We start from the raw sequence: 17,024 nt of genomic DNA, 5'->3' as shown, positions 1-17,024 counted from the left end.
GCTGTAAAGGTTGAATTATACATTGCTCCGTAATTTTTTTTTTTTTTCTCAAAAACTTGACGACTAACGAAGCTGAAACCTTTACAGGTAAATTCTATTACATACATGTACATTCACTCACAGTGAGTAGGGATTAATGTCATGGACACAAACTTTGTCAACAAAAGGTATCACAAAAAACCTTTAATCTATCTCATTTTTAGAAGTTACTTTCCAGATTCTACTTGGAAAGAAATAAACATTCACTGAAGATGAACAACTAAGATCAATATACATGTACAACACCAATGAAACCCTATAGTCTCATATAGTGAACATATCTACCGCCGGCACGTTAATGAGTAGGTCGTTGGTTTGACTCACGCTCTATGGCCATTTTTTTTTTAACCCAAAATCATTTAAAACTTATCCAGTCAGTGTCTCTTGTGGCTTATAAATATAAACAAAAGTATATAAGGGAGTCAATGTGTGGTGAAGAGGTTTTCAACTAGTGGTTTAATCCCAACAAGGCCTGGTTCTTGATAATTTTACCGAGACGAAGTCGAGGTAAATTATCAAGAACCAGGCCTCGGCGGGTTTAAACCACTAGTTGAAAACCGATTCAACACACTTTGATTCCCACTTATAATACCTTTTCGGTCAAAAAACATCAACACTTTTTGGTCAAATAGTAAAATAAATGCAAAAATTTTAATTAATTTTTTTTTCTCCAATAATTTCTTTCAACACAACACCCCTCCAGCTATGAAATGGTAAGGCCCTCCACCGCCCTCGAGTAAACAACTCCTTATGCTGTGTGTGCGCGTATCGCGTGATGTGGCACAACTGTCTCGGCCGTTGCTCTCGACCAATAGGAATGAAGAAACTGTCTTATAAGCACAGGTGCAAACTCGCGTGTCACACCCATGTTTCAACACTTGTTACTGGTCATAAACAACGGTTTATACACACCCACGTGACACGCTCTCCACCAATAGGAATAGAGAAACTGTCTGAGGTAATTATGAATGTATTTTCGATAAACAACTCAACTTCAAACTTCTTTCCTCAGTTTTATTTTCTCGCATCTCTTGGTGTTTCTACTTTCACAACTTTTGTACCGAAGGTGATATCAACATGGGGTTAAAACAGTATTCATATACACTTTCGCTATTCCTATTGGTGGAGAGCACGTCACGTGGGGATGTTTAAACGGTTGAAATGATCCCAGCTGGAGCTGTTAATAACCGGTTGTTTTCGGAGATGCATACTAGGCGCAAGAATGCACATCCGAAAACTGTCTCAGTCATAAAAATGCAACACACATACAGAGATCGAGGACGTCGGAAAACAAATAAGTTTTACAGAGTTTCTTACTTTATTACGCCTTTTAACCAAAAAGGCATTTATGAATGGGAATAAAAGAGTAGTGACTCTTTCTTAAACTGCCGTTTAAAACCTTGCTGGGTCGGACCTTTATCGCACGGCCACTACCATGCCAGTTTTAAACAGCAGTTTAAGAACTCGTTGTTTTATTCCCTTATGAAAGCATAAATTATGCTGTTTTAAAATTTACAAATGAATGACATAGATCGACAAACTACTCATTTTGCTATTACTATTGCAATGTCTGCAGCAGAATTTATAAAATTACCATGATGGGGAGTTTCATTGATGAACTACGAAATACATAAATTGGATTTGAAACTTTTGCATGGTCCGAAAACTGGTCTTTGACAATTACCAAGGGTGTCAAGTGCCTTTGAGCTTAACAACATCTTTTCTACATATCCTCTATGCTCAATTTATAAGCAATCTCCTTCATCGCTTTCTTATCTGCCTGTCATATCATCGATTTCTTCTTGAAGCCGTTGGAGCGGTCTGCCCCATCCCATCGGTAACCAGGCATGATGTTGAAGCGATTTGGAGGCGGCGGTGGACCCTTGTATTTGGGCTTCTCTGTAAAAAATACAGATATTGAAAGGTTTTTTAATTAGAAAACAAACCATCAGAGAAAACAGTAAGATTAGTAACACACAGAAATCGTTGAAAATCCGGAGCGAACAATGTCCATGGAGGAAGAATAATCACCTATAAGAATACACAATCTCAGAAGTAGTACCGTTTTTCAGATTCAAATTTTGGGACATAAAAACTGTTATCTTTTTACATAATCGCATTACTTCGATTTCTCAAAATGCATCCACCTTTTGAATTAATCCTTTCGGATGTTTTATTTAAACATTTACACATATATATAGGATTAAAGGCACTGGACACGTTTGGTAATTGTCAATGACCAGTATTCTCACTTGGTGTATCCTAACATATGCATCAAATCATAAATCTGCGAAAAGTTTGACTCATTTGGTCATTGAAGTTGCACGAGAATAATGAAAGAAAAAACACCCTTGTTGCACAGTGACACATTTAGGTGCTTTCAGATTCCTGATGAAATGCTTTAATTACCTCTTTCTCAAAAACTATGTTACTTCAGAGGGAGCCATTTCTCACAATGTTTTATACTATCAACAGCTCTCCATTGCTCGTTACAAAGTAAGTTTGTATGCAATTGCCAATAGTTTCCAGTGCCTTTTAATTTTCCAAAAAGAGTGGAAAATTTCACCCATTTGCCTGTTTAAGATTGTTTCTCCGCTTGATCGTATCAAATTCCGTCACCGTGGTCAAGTGGTTAGACTGCAGGACTTGCAATCACAAGGTTGTGGGTTCGAATCCCCCAGCTAACCACTGATTTCACAATGACTAGAATAAATATTGTCGTCTATTTAATGAATTGCATATTCTAGATTTGTGTAATTCATAATCATAGACGTTTACCCAATGTTTGTACAGCGAGAGATTGGCCGTTGCCAGCTTGGTGTTTATATCCCTTTGTGGGAGTTTGCCAAGTTCACTGGGAAGATCATTCAAACAAACAAAGAAACAAACAAAGAAACAAACAAAGAAACAAACAAAGAAACAAAGAAACAAAGAAACAAAGAAACAAAGAAACAAAGAAACAAAGAAACAAAGAAACAAAGAAACAAAGAAACAAAGAAACAAAGAAACAAAGAAACAAAGAAACAAAGAAACAAAGAAACAAAGAAACAAAGAAACAAAGAAACAAAGAAACAAAGAAACAAACAAAGAAACAAACAAACAAAGAAACAAACAAAGAAACAAACAAACAAACAAACAAAGAAACAAAGAAACAAAGAAACAAACAAACAAACAAACAAACAAACAAACAAACAAACAAACAAACAAACAAACAAACAAACAAACAAACAAACAAACAAAAAATGGTCTCTTACCCTTAATGCCACTTGCAGCTCATTTCTGCGATTGTTTCTTCTGCACGAAGGCCATCATCGGATCCCCATCTCGGTCCTGTTCCTTCAACATGGCGTCCAGGTCGTTGTCATCTCGGTAACGAGCCAGCGGTTTGTCCATCTCATGAAGAGCTTCTTGAACGACCTGTTTCTGCTGAGCACTCTGAGCAACACTGGACAGAAGGAGACGAAGATTATAGCTAGGATTTGAAACTTTGAGTGGTGGAAGTATATCTAAGAGAGGTTTGTGGTATCACCATGTGAATAACTCTCTTTGGGTAGTGTTGGTTCTGAAAAGAACCTGTGGTTAACGACTCCGAAACTATCAACAGACACTACTCAAAAAGAGATATTCACATGGTATTACCGCAAACATCTCTTAGTTAAGATTATAGCTCTATAGTTTGAAGATGAAGGTAGGGAGACCAAGAGCGCCCTCAGTGTTCAAGTGTCTAATCCAACTTTGTGATTAATGAAAAATAAAGTTCGGGTCACGACCTGGGCCCAATTTCATGGCCCTGCTTAAAGGGAAGGTACACTATTGGTAATTGTCAAAGACAATGGGTTTTTACACCATTTTAAAGCCATTATACACTTTCGGAACAGAAAAAAAAATAAAAGTTCACAAATTTACAAATAACTTACAGGGTTTACAGAAGGTAAAGGTAAAAGACTTCTCTTGAAATATTACTCCATGAAATGCTTTATTTTTTCTCGACAACGAGAACTCCGATTTTATAGTAAACACATGTTATGACACGGCGAAACGTGCGGAAATAAGGGTGGGTTTTCCCGTTATTTTCTCCCCACTCCGATGACCATTTGAGCCTTTATTTTCACAGGTTTGTTATTTTATATATAAGTTGTGATACACGAAGTGTGGGCCTTTGGACAATACTGTTTACCAAAAGTGTCCAATGGCTTTTACATGCCCTGGGTGGATTTCAGGGTTACTCGTCCTAACTTGGGACTAGCCTTAAGTTTTTATTTTGTCCGAACTCTTTGAGAAATCGACCCTTGTTCAGTGAGTAAATGACTTGCACTGAAATTGTACGCAAGTGCTAATGGGTTAAACACGTACATGTATCACAGACTTAATAATAATAATAATACAGGATACTTATAATGCGCCATGTCTGTCACAGGTGACACTCCTGGCGCAGGAACCCTTACTAAGCTAACATCTAGGAACAAAATAAACAACATTAAAGATGCTATGTCAGATTTTTGGCCGATTTGACCAACAATTTTGATTTAAAATTCAATAGGTATTTTGATGGGGGTCGAGAAAGTTACAAGCTTTCATTTGAGCCATTGCTCGGAAAAGTCCGCCAATTATTAGTAGCAGTGAAATAAAGTGCTCAAAATTAGTTTTTGTCGGGATCCCGACAATATATCACGTGACCAATTCTTATGTGTTTTATAACCATAAATGTGGTTCCTGACCATTAAAAGTAAAAGTAAAACCCTTTTTTCGTTAGAGCGGTGATACTCTTTGAAATACCATTCACTCAAAAAAAATCTATTTTTTAATGTTTGGGGCCAAAAATCTGACAAAGCAACTTTAACAGAAGGAGAAACAGCTGATTAGAAGAGATGGCTTACCTAAAAGTCTGGAATGGTTGACTCGATAGTTAGCTGTACAATCCTTGAACAGGTTTACTTTGCAATAAGTCGTCTTGGCAACGAGTCCTATCTGGCTTTTCAGTGTCTCCATGGCAACAGAGGCTAGCCACTCGGGGTCCACCCTAAGAGTTCGCGGAACCACGTCCCTCCCATCATGCACTGCGGAATAACAAAACAGAGGATGGTTTAGACGAGACAGTTTGAGGTCAAATGTCGAAGTACTGATGTTTGAAAGCAAGAAGGGGTACAGCTGACTAACTCTATTAAAGGCACTGGGGTTGATCTCACAAATATAGTCCTAAATTAGGACTAGCCCTAGGACTCTTTAGGAGTTATTCAAAACAGAGGATGGTTTAGACAAGACAGTTTGAGGTCAAATGTCGAAGTTCTGAAGTTTGTAAGCAAGAAGGGGTACAGCTGACTAACTAGGCACTAGGGTTAATCTCACAAAGATAGTCCAAAATCACAAGGAGGTAAGCCTTGCAATTTTGGTTTAATTCAACCAAAAAACTGATAAAATCACAAGGGTTAGATAGCCTTGCAATTTTGTCTAAATTCAGCCCAAAACTGATAAAATCACAAGGGGTAAGCCTTAAATTTTGTCTAGTTCTTTTTTTCTTTTCTTACCAATTTTGACTAAACTGAGTTCGGTCGTTGATTTGCATCCCTTTATTAAAGGTAAAATAAGACTTTGTAAGTAAGTAAGTAAAGTAAGCAGTGACACCAAGTAAAAATATCTTTTTTGAGTAGTGGTTGCTCTGAGAAAAGTTGGTTTGTTATAAAAGTCGGTTTGTCCTAGAAAGGATTAGTCCAAGCCCTATATAGGACTCTTTCTCTGTACACACAGGAACAGAGTCCTAACTATTGAGGCCCGTTTCTGGGGCGGAAAAATTTCACAGCTTCATAACTTAAATCTTACCTGCAACAAGCCACTAGTTTCAACAGATTCACATTCCATGGCGGCATACATTTTTCTGCGGTGGGTTTTGGTCCTCATATTTTCCTCAGAAATCCGTCATTTTCGTGAAATAATGCAGCTTCCAACGTAAAAAAAATTCTGTTTCGATCGTTTTCTCACAGTGTTGTCTGTTGTCGTGAGTACGCGTATACATTCGCGTGCAAGACGCATGATGCAAGCTGAGACGCAGGAATTCTTGGTCACCGTATCTTGACTGCACAGCGTCAACAACACAATTCAAAATTTGCGCGTCGTGCGTCTTGCGTACATACGGCAGACTGTGAGAGTACGACAAAAAAAAGGGAATTCCTTAACGTTGGGAGCTGCATTATTTCATGAAAATGACGGATTTGTGAAGAATATATGACGATCAAAACCCAACGCAGAAAAACATCTGCTGCCATGGAATGTGAATCTGTTGAAATTGGTGCTTTCTTGCAGGTAAGATTTGAGTTATGAAGCTGTGAAAATTTTCCGCCCCAGAAATGTACCCTGATGTCCAGGACGTCACTGTAGTACAAAACGAAAGTGTAAGGCCGCCAGGGCTAGATTAGTCCTAGAACTCTTAAGAATTTAAGACTGGTCCGATTAGGGCCCTAACACGAGATAAGACTAGTCTTAACTCTTTGTGAGGTCCACCCCAGGATACTCCTAGAACTATTTCTGTTTCGTCCGGCTATCGTCTCCCGTAACCTCATAGGTTCATATCTCTCACGCGTTAAACGATCATGATTCAATCATTGTTCAATGAATTTTGGAATCAGAAATCTCTCTTTATTTTAATTTTAATCTCGCCAAAATTAGGCTCTATGTGTCCTTTGATATCTCAATGTCCGAGGGGGCGACCAGAGAACCCACTCCGCAATCTCAAAATATGTTAAAAGTTATAAATTCTTACCGTAATTCAGTCCCAAACTACTCCGTTTTACCACTACACTACAAATGCTGATTGTCCCCGAACTCTGCCAAACGCATCGCGAAGACAAGACACGTGACGAACGTGTGCATATTATTTTTTTTCCAGGACAAATGTGGAGAATTATCGCCCGTCCTAGAATAAAAAAAACCACTCAATCCGTGCTTTGTGTACAAAATATATGGACACACGTCTAGGAATCAGACGTCTGGTTCCCAGACGCGTGTCCATATGTTTTTGTATGCAAAGCACGGATTGAGTGTTTTTTTTTATTCTAGGACAAACGTGTGTAGATAATTCTCCACGTTTGTCTTTGTCTTTGTAATGGTTTACAATGTGCTGTGGTGTATGCTGCCAATCAAACCAGGAATTTTTTTTTTGATACCTGCACTGGGTTCTTTAACGTGCAATAGTGGATGATATTAAATGGTCCAACAGTAGGAGGGTTTGGAACTTACTTCTTGCAGGTAATGCACAGATCAACCTGTCTGTCTCCCACACTGCATCGGAGGTGTGTACCCTGGCAATCTGATAAGGAGCAAATAGCACAACAAGATTTGAAAATGGTTAGATTGTGAATCCTTTTTGTAAATTATGGGAAAATGGGAAATGGGAAATTGTAATAGGAAAAACAGTTAATGAAAACATTGTAAATGGAAAGACTGTTAACAATTTCAGCAATGGAAAAAAAAACAATGATCCAGTGTTCTGGTGTTGTTTGAAGCTTTGCAAGGTGTGTAAAAATAGGCAGAAACTACAAATAAATAGCAGACTTGCGGGTACAACCATGTGTAAATCTCTTTTGTGGGAGTGTAGACCATCTACAGTAATGACACAAAATACATCCATTACCCATCTCTTAGAGACACTGGCCACTATTGGTTATTACTCAAAATATGTATATAAAATCAGCATAAAAACTTACTTTAGTAAAAAGCAATGTTGATAGTACAAAACATAGTGATAAACGGCTTCCTCTGGAGTAATGTATTTTTTGAGAAAGAGGTATTTTCTCACTCAAATCACAAATTTGTTATTTTATGAATAGGTTGGGATACACCAAGTGAGGATACTGCTTACTGGTCTTTGATGAACAACGTGTATACAACGTGCCTTTAACTTAAATTCTTCCAGGGGCCGTTGCCACCTACTCCAAGGGCTGAAACAAGGTTACCCCCTACACAGTCCATACGGATGTAGGCTTGGGTATCATCAATCATAAGCCTGGCTGGTAGAAAGCACCACCTCCCTAACCTTATGTAGCAAGTTTCACGACCGGGATTCGAACCCACACTCTGCTGATTGAACACCAGAGCTTGAATCCAGTGCTCTTAACCGCTAGGCCACGACACGCCAAAAACCACTTCATGTAGGACAGAGAAAGAGACGAAAAATGCTTCTCTTTACCTTTGAGAGACCAAACTGACCACATCTCCATTTTGGCTCGTTTAACGAGGTCAGAAGCTCCTACTGTGGATCAGTACTGTACCTAAAGTAAACAACAATAACAACAAGAATAATATCACATGATTTCAGTGGTTCATCGGAACTACAGGGTTGTATGCTTCGTTTTTGAAAGGGCAAGGGCACCAAGGCATTTTCTTCTTGGTAAAGGGCACCCTATGATGAAATTGCAAATTTGTACTGGAGCATTTCAAGGGCACCAAGGCAATGACCAAGGACACGGAGGCAATCGCCTTCGTTGCCTCCGTGAAGTATCAGGCCTGGAACTCCATGTAACAGGCCTCTGTATCACAGCATTCTTTAGTTTTATGACAGGTTTGCAGAGCTTTTGGTACAACTATAGAATGCAGGTACACTTCGAAAGCTTCGACTGCGCCTCCGCGGAGACGGAGTCGCGGTCACGTTCATACGTACACAGTACACCGGAGTTGAGGTCGCGCTCTGTTGCTTAACTATAAATATTTGGCAACCTAGGGGGCACTCTGAAAGATGCACAACAGCGCCATCATTAGGCTCGAAAATACACAACTGCGCTTTAGCTAATGCGCAACTGTGTTGTCAATTTATTTTAAACGATAGGGGCCTAACTCACAAGACCCCATTAGAGGATTATTTCAATAATTATGGGAAAGGAAGCCCGAATTCCATACAAATAATTAATAACAATTAATATTGCCGTACTACATATTACCCCAATAGAGGATTATTTTACAATGGGAAAGAAAGCCCGAATTCCGTACAATTATTAATATTGGCGTAATACACTTGACCCCATTAGAGGATTATTTAAAAAAGGGAAAGAAAGCCTGATTTCCGTACAATTATTATTATTGCCATAATACACTTCACCCCATTAGAGGATTATTTCAAAAGGGGAAAAAAGCCTTCACAATTGCATCATATATGCCCGTCTTCCTAAAAACGCCCTGTATGGGCCATTGCCAACACCGCGACTCCGCGCCTCCACCTTCCCCTTCTTCACGATTGCATCATATGCTCGTCTTCCTAAAGACGCCCTCTATCAGCCATAATTGTCAACACCTAGTTTTTAGAAGTATACTCCCTAGTGTAGTAGTATAATACGACCAAGTTACTTAAAATGTACGTGACCGCGACTCCGCCTCCGTGGAGGCGCAGATAGAGCTCCGAGTGTACCTGTATTCTATAGTGACTCCAAGCTTTTTGAAAACTACGAAGACTTTGACATTCTCTGTCATACTAGGTGTACGACGACAGAGAATGTCAAAACTTCGGAAAAAAGGAGTACACCGCTGCAGTTACTCACATTGGGACCCTGGGCCTGGGTCTACATCCGAATGCTGGTCATCTCGCCACCTGACAAGCTCGCCACCAACAAAGTCGCCCCCTGCAAAGTCGCCCCTACCCGGCTCGCCCCGGGTTGAAACAAAGTCGCCCCCTGGCAATGTCGCCCCCAAACAATGTCGCCCCCTAGCAAAGTCGCCCCCTGAAAATGTCGCCCCCAGCCAATGTCGCCCCCTAGCAAAGTCGCCCCCAGATGTTGTTCGGAAAATAATTAAGGCTACAATAATTATGGTAAAAAAATAATATAGTTAAAACATTTTCAGAAAAATTTCCATCTGGAGTAATGTGCTGTGCTGTGGAAGATCTAACCCTAACCCTAACACTAAACCCTAACCCTAACCCTAACCCTTAATTATTTTTCTGGGGGCGACTTCACTAGGGGGGCGACATTGGCTGGGGGCGACATTGTCAGGGGGCGACTTTGCTAGGGGGCGACATTGTTTGGGGCGACATTTTCAGGGGGCGACTTTGTAACAACTCGGGCGAGCCGGTTAGGGGGGACTTTGCTGGGGGCGACTTTGTTGGTGGCGAGCTTGCTAGGTGGCGAGATGACCAGCCCCCCTACAATACACTACATTCTTCATGACATTGGCATTACCTTACTTACTGGTTGGGTTTTATTGATTGCCTTTGCTGTTTTCGGTCTCAGCAGCAGCCAGCAAACGTTGCAGCTAGAATACGGCTGACAAATTCCTCCTCCTCGCACCAAAAAATAATCTTTTCCACCTCGATCGAAGTGCCATGATTTTGTTTAGTTTTATTTGTAAACTTTGCATTTGTTTAGTAACGAGTCGGGTCCACAAAAATGTTTACACGAGTTTACCTATCAAGAAGTCTAGGTTATTTGAAAAAAGCGCCCTCTTACGGACTGAAAAGGAGAAGATTAATTATTGGTTTTGTCGAAGTGAGGCACCCCCCCCCCTCATGTGCTTTTAGTAAACATCAAAATGTAACATAAATTTAAACATTGAAATCACTAAAGTCACCTGGAAAAAATACTTTATTTTTCAAATATTAAAGTATAAAATGTTTCTGAACAATAAAAAAAAAAAATTGGAGTAATTGTTTTTAACCATTAATTTATATTATGAGTAAACAAAAAAGTAAAGTTGTGTGGGGGTGACTCCGCCACCCCTTTTGTGATGTCAATCGAGGCAGACTTTGCCTTGATCGAACATCGGGAAATAGTACGTTTCGAAAAGTAATGGGTTTTTTTTCTTGCATTTTTCCGGCAATGTCGACTAGGTGTATTGCTGCTGGATGCAGCAAAACAACTAAAGATGGGGTCAGTTTGAAAAGTGGTCCTGTCCGACGTCTTTGCCAGCGCTGTGGTGGCAGCAAACACTTCGAGCCGCCGTGCTTCGAGGATCAGGAATACACTACACATTTTGACATGAAGAGAAAAGTTCTTTTCTAAAACATGACGCCATACCAACAATTTTTCGAGCTAGTGAAGAAGTCGAAGAAGGTACATGAAAGACGTAACGAACCTAAAGAAACATTTGCCTAACGTGAAAAAAAAAGGTATTGTTTCAACTTTGATGGCCTGTTTTTAGCTTGTGCCAAGCGTCACTATCTTGTGTTGGCACTGCATGCGCTTCATCGTGCCTCGATTGACGTCACGAACAGCGCCCTCTCGGGTTGGGCTTATTTTCAAATTTGTAAATAACATGGAAAATGCCGGTGACGGCGACGGCGACGGCGACGGCGACGACGACGACGACGAAAAACAACAACAACAACAACAACAACAACAACAACAACAACAACAACAACAACAACAACAACAACAACAACAACAACAGCAACGGAATAGGAAACGGCAACGGCATAGGCACAGACCTACCAAGTCTCACGCATTAGGCGTGAGACTCACGCATTTTGGGCTCTGTCTCACGCTCACACGCACAGCAACCATTTTATCACGCATTGGGGCAAGATAAAAATTAACGACAATGCATTGCCAAATCGCGCTCGTGTGTACAAAAAACGCAATCTACAATGTTTGCACAATCTTCAGATTGCACGCAGTTTATCAGAATCATCAACTTGCTGCCGTACAAACAGAGCGCAAATTTGCAGATTGCGCACGCCAGATTGCTCCCAGCAGGTTCAGCTAAAATTCGGCAGAGCGCAAAACGCTTATTGCGCACTAGTGTTTCCCGATTCGTTTAGCAAATTCGTTAAATGCGCTCCACTAGCGAAGACACAACAACAGGCAGAAGAAGTGAGCGGAGGATTTTGGATATCATTTGTAGTCGATTTTGTTTTTTATTTTTGGGGGAAATAATCTGACACAATCGTACCTCCACAATAACCATCAACATCTCCTGTGTACCTCATGTGAGTTTTAATTATTCTGAACAGGTTTTTGATGCATTTTGGAACACTTTTTTGTCCACAATTAAATTTCTGCAATTTTTTTGTATTAAAAAAAAAAAAGAGAGTTGGGCGGCGATTTCGAAAGGCCTTCTAAAACTGACATTTTTTTTTCCGGGGGGGGGGGGGTGGTGAGCTTTGAAAAATCTCACGCAAAGCTGGCCTCTGGACTTGGCATCTCTGTAGGCAACAGCAACAGCAACAGCAACAGCAACAGCAACAACATCAACATCAACAGCAACAGCAACAGCAACAGCAACAGCAACAGCAACAGCAACAGCAACAGCAACAGCAACAGCAACAGCAACAGCAACAGCAACAGCAGCAGCAGCAGCATGCCGCTGCACTAGCATGCAGAAGCACCAACAGCAGCAGCGGCGGCAAAACAGTTGCAGTTTTAGTAGGACTAGGTGCCAGTTTTTTTCCAAAAGTGCTGAGAATGAACTCTCATTGAATTTGCTTGCATGCAATTAACCTTATTATTAAGTAAAAGAAGACGTTGAAGCTTGGAATTCCGATTAATTTCGTCATGAAATTAATCTCATTGAAATTTAATTAATTATAATTATTCACTTCTGTTTCTTTTTTGGTCATTTTTGATTTTTTTCAAGGGAAAAAAGCCTTGCCCATTGCCTAAAACTTCCTACTCTTACATTAACCATGTTGAATAGGGGGAAAAGGAAGCAGAAACAAGGTTAACAAACCCGTCAAAGAAAAGTTTACCGTCCGTAAGATTAAAAACAATAACACAATAAACACTCTTCCAATGACCAATCAACAGCCCCAGGCAAAGACAGTCCTTTCCCAACAGGGAGAGTACACAAAGTAGCGCGCGTTCAAGATCATCGCGTGGGGAGGCACGAGCCGATGAGCCCGTGGGTATACCCTCAGCTCACGCTCCCCCTGAGGAAAACCCGGTGTTTGCGTTCGGCTTAATTAACATCGGGTGCTTTGCTCGTTTGTTGGGGGTTGGAATAATAGCGCAAAACGTGGATTTTATGAAATTATATGAAATTGAAGTGCGACTACGGAGCAGGTGGTAGTTGATCAAGGTTTACTGTTAAAAAAAATGTATGTTTTGATTATTAAAATATTGATAATAATGTATTGTAGAACAATGGAGAATATTAACCCTACACTGGAGGGGTGCACACCACACGTGTGTAATCGCAGTTTGTTGTTGAACTTAATTACCGGTTCAATTAATAGTTATCGATTTTCTGCATGGCTGTAGGGCTATCTTATGTACAATAATATAGTTCAATCCATGGTGTGTGGCAGTAAAGGTTGTGTTCAATGGCTGAAGAGTGGACGTTGCGGCTAGTGTACATAGTACAAGTGTACGTAGTCTTGGATTGCATGGTCGGAACTCAATTATTCATTTTTGGGGGGCTGAAGGACAGGTGAATGGAGCTCTGGAAGTGCCATCCAACTTGCTCCTCTACGATTCAAAAGATGTGTTTTGTGGGCGGCACTTAGAGATGATCTTTTGCTTGAAAATGGTATTGGTATCTATAAGCAGCAGTAGGTGAAGCAATGTTTAGGAATCCAAATCCAGTTTCTCAGCCAATTGTGTGTTTTTTAAGCAGGTATTTATAGTAAAGTGCATCATTTTGACAAGTGGTATGTTGCTTATAATGGGACCATGTCACATGAGGCAATTTACAGGCACCTATGTCAAGGCATTCTGCAAAGAGAAATGGAATTTACATAATATTTTTGGGGGGATCGTAGTCCCAGCTAATTTTCTATACCATCCGCCCGGGTAATAGTTTTTAAAAAAAACAGGACAGTTCTTTTCAGAACTGCGAAGTCTCCCGAACACCCGAACAATCTACTCCGCGGTAGTAGAATAAAGCAAGCCAGTTCTTTAAGAACAAACTCTATCCTGGCAAGTAGATACAAACATGGTGTTTCCGCAAACCAATTAATAATACAGGTTAGCAAAGTGCATCATTTTGACTGGTGGTATTATACGGACCATGTCACATGAGGCAATTTACAGAGGCAACTAGGTCAAGGCATTCTGTAAAGAGAAATTTATGCATTCACATTTGAATGGGAGTCACATTATTTTTCTTGTGAATCGTAAGACATTGTTAAAAAAAAACTCATGTGCCACCAAAGTGTGGTCCTATACGCAATGCAGTTGGTTGCCCCCAAGTTGCCGGTGAAAGTTTTGTATTGGCTTGGGACGATTGTTGTTCTCGGTTTTATCAGACCATTATTTAGAGTCATGGATCAGTCGTCGTCTGTCTCAGCTAGCTAGACGATGACCAGCATTGACAGAAGTAACTGTTAAACTTCCAGCTCATTAATGTCGTCACAGGTAAGCAAGCCGGCGGCTCTTTGGTGAACGGAGCGTGACGCATTTAACCCACTCACCTCCCATCGTAGTCTGGCACCACACAGTGATCGCGGTCTGGCGAAAAGTCATTATGTTCTACATGTAGTCAACTATGAACATTTTGTGTATGGTGTTGAAATTATCACTCAATTAGGCGCGAGAACTTAGTCATTAGACAAGACAGGGTGCTGTTGAGCTCTGGGCCCAATTTCATATAGAGCTGCCCAAGCAGAAAAAGTAGCTAAGCACAACCCGGCGATGTGCTTATACCAGAATATGATTTTGTCAAGTCCCAGGAGTCTACTGGGCCCAATTTAATAAAGCCTGTAAGCACAAGAATTTGCTTGGCATGTAATTTATAACTTGATAAAAATAGGATTACCATTCGAATTTTCATTTGTTTCATATTACTTGATACCAGTGTATTCAGCTGTTGTTTGCTTATCCTGAAAATCATGTAAACATTGGTTGGTAATCCTTGTTTTATCGAAGGCAAAAACTCCATGCTGAGCAAATTCTTGTGCTTAGCAGCTCTATGAAATTGGGCCCATGTGTCTAGGTGGGGCATTGGTTTAAATTGCGGTGGGCTTGTTAACATGTGGAGTATTTCAGAAGTAAAGCAAAACAAGCTTACACTATTCATTGCAAAAACGTGGGTGTTACACAATGGGCGTTGTCACATAGATACCAAAAAAACTAACATTATAATAGTGTTAAAGGGCCCTGGACACTATTGGTAGTTATCAAAGACCAGTCTTCTCACTATGTGTATCTAAACATATATGCATAAAATAACAAACCTGTGAAAATTTGAGCTCAATTGGTCGTCGAAGTTGCGAGATATGAATGAAATAAGAAAAAAATTGTCACACGAAGTTGTGTGCGTTTGGATGGTTAATTTCGAGACCTCAAGTTCTAAACCTGAGGTCTCGAAATAAAATTCGTGGAAAAGTACTTCTTTCTCGAAAACTATGGCACTTCAGAGGGAGCCGTTTCTCACAATGTTTTATACCATCAACCTCTCCCCATTACTCTTCACCAAGTCTTTATGCTAAATAAATATTTGGAGTAATTACCAATAGTGTCCACTACCTTTAAAACACACAAATTGCATACTGTCGGCATTCATAGTGTAATTTTAACACCCTATGATGAAAGGTTGATTCTCCTCTTTAGTATCTTTATTCAATCCAATTCAATTCAATTCAATGGGAGACTTTCTGGGACGATAGAGGGCAGCAGACTTACCGGGTAAATCCATTGTTCTCAGAATTATGCGCATGTTCAGAACTACGTAAACAATGGAAATTTACCCGGTATGTCTGCTGCCGCCTAGCGTTGGAAAGTCTCCTATTAGTACTGGTCCTACCATGGAAGAAATTCATTGTGAATACATGCAATACAGAAAAATAATAATAACACACAATCATAAATGACTGTGACAACACTCATAGCATCAATTTTAACACTCCAGTTTTTGCACTGTACCATGTCACGTGTACATTTTGTGACTGGTATCCTACTCATTTCTGCTTAGCAGAGACTATTGTTAAAGCCATTATACACTTTCGGTACAGAATTTGTTTTCACAGATTTACAAATAACTTACAGGGTTTAACTGATAATGGTGAAAGACTTCTCTTAAAATATTATTCCATGAAATGCTTTACTTTTTGAGAAAACATTAAAACAATATCAATTCTCGTTAGCGAGAAATACGGATTTATTTTAAACACATGTCATGACACGGCGAAACGCGCGAAAACAAGAGTGGGTTTTCCCGTTATTTTCTCCCGACTCCAATGATCGATTGAGCCTAAATTTTCACAGGTTTGTTGTTTTATATAGTTGTGATACACGAAGTGTGGGTCTTGGACAATACTGTTTATCGAAAGTGTATAATGGCTTTAAGCAAACAGCTCTATAGAATTGGGCACTGGATCTATCCTAATGTGAATGACTTCTTACGCATGGATGTTTTGATCGCTTGATGAGTGGTGTAATGCAGTGACAGTGATGAGGAGGTGTGAACAGCAAGGGGGAGTTTCATAAAAGATTGTTTGTTAAATGGCTTGGATAGCGCTAGGCAGTATACATAGCGTATTTTGCGCAGGCCTCGGCCCAATTTCATATGAGCTGCTAAACACAACAATTTGCTTAGCATGACATTTCTTCCTTGATAAAAACAGGTTTACCAACCAAATTTCCATGTGATTTTCATGATATAAAGCACTATGTAACAAATAGACATTTTGCTGGTAATCCTGTTTTTATCAGGGAAGAAATTTCATGCTTAGCAAATGTTTGTGCTTAGCAGCTCTATGAAATTGGGCCCTTATCGCAAAAACTCGATACGCGCGCGTTAGGCGTGGAATGGGGTGCATGCTGGACCAGCATTAACCTCGCTCAACAGTTAGCGCTTGCGCAATGGGTATTTGCAAAAATGGTTTATCCATACATTGATCGAAATAATATGTCTACTAGAATACTAAAAATGCATATTATTAAGTACACTATGTAATGTTGTATCTTTATCTTTTCCTCTTCGCTTGCATTGATGAAGCAGCTCCGATTCCCGTTAGATAATGCGCATGACTTTTACATTACAACATGGTTGTACTTTCTTGTATCAATCTGATAATTGTTTTGCCGATGACCTCTTTAGGCCACCATAGATGTTTTTCCTTCCAACTTTTCTCT

At 40.0% G+C, this 17,024-nt stretch overlaps 1 long non-coding RNA gene across 2 annotated transcripts; it reads right to left on the bottom strand.

The window, feature by feature from the left end:
- Positions 1-1,438: 1,438 nt before the first annotated feature.
- Positions 1,439-10,366, bottom strand: LOC117301584. Of its 2 annotated transcripts, none has more exons than XR_004520333.1 (6): positions 10,197-10,366; positions 8,219-8,300; positions 7,270-7,339; positions 4,917-5,096; positions 3,294-3,484; positions 1,439-1,938 (listed from the first exon to the last, which is right to left on the bottom strand). It is a non-coding gene; the product is annotated as an uncharacterized LOC117301584 (long non-coding RNA). The 2 variants fall into 2 exon arrangements; XR_004520332.1 differs by having other exon boundaries at positions 10,206-10,366.
- Between the last annotated feature and the right edge of the window lie 6,658 nt (positions 10,367-17,024).

Source organism: Asterias rubens, chromosome 17, assembly GCF_902459465.1.
Source record: "Asterias rubens chromosome 17, eAstRub1.3, whole genome shotgun sequence".
NCBI lineage: Eukaryota > Metazoa > Echinodermata > Asteroidea > Forcipulatida > Asteriidae > Asterias > Asterias rubens.
Note: the sequence above shows the minus strand (reverse complement) of the source record. Positions and strands in the feature narration are given on the sequence as shown.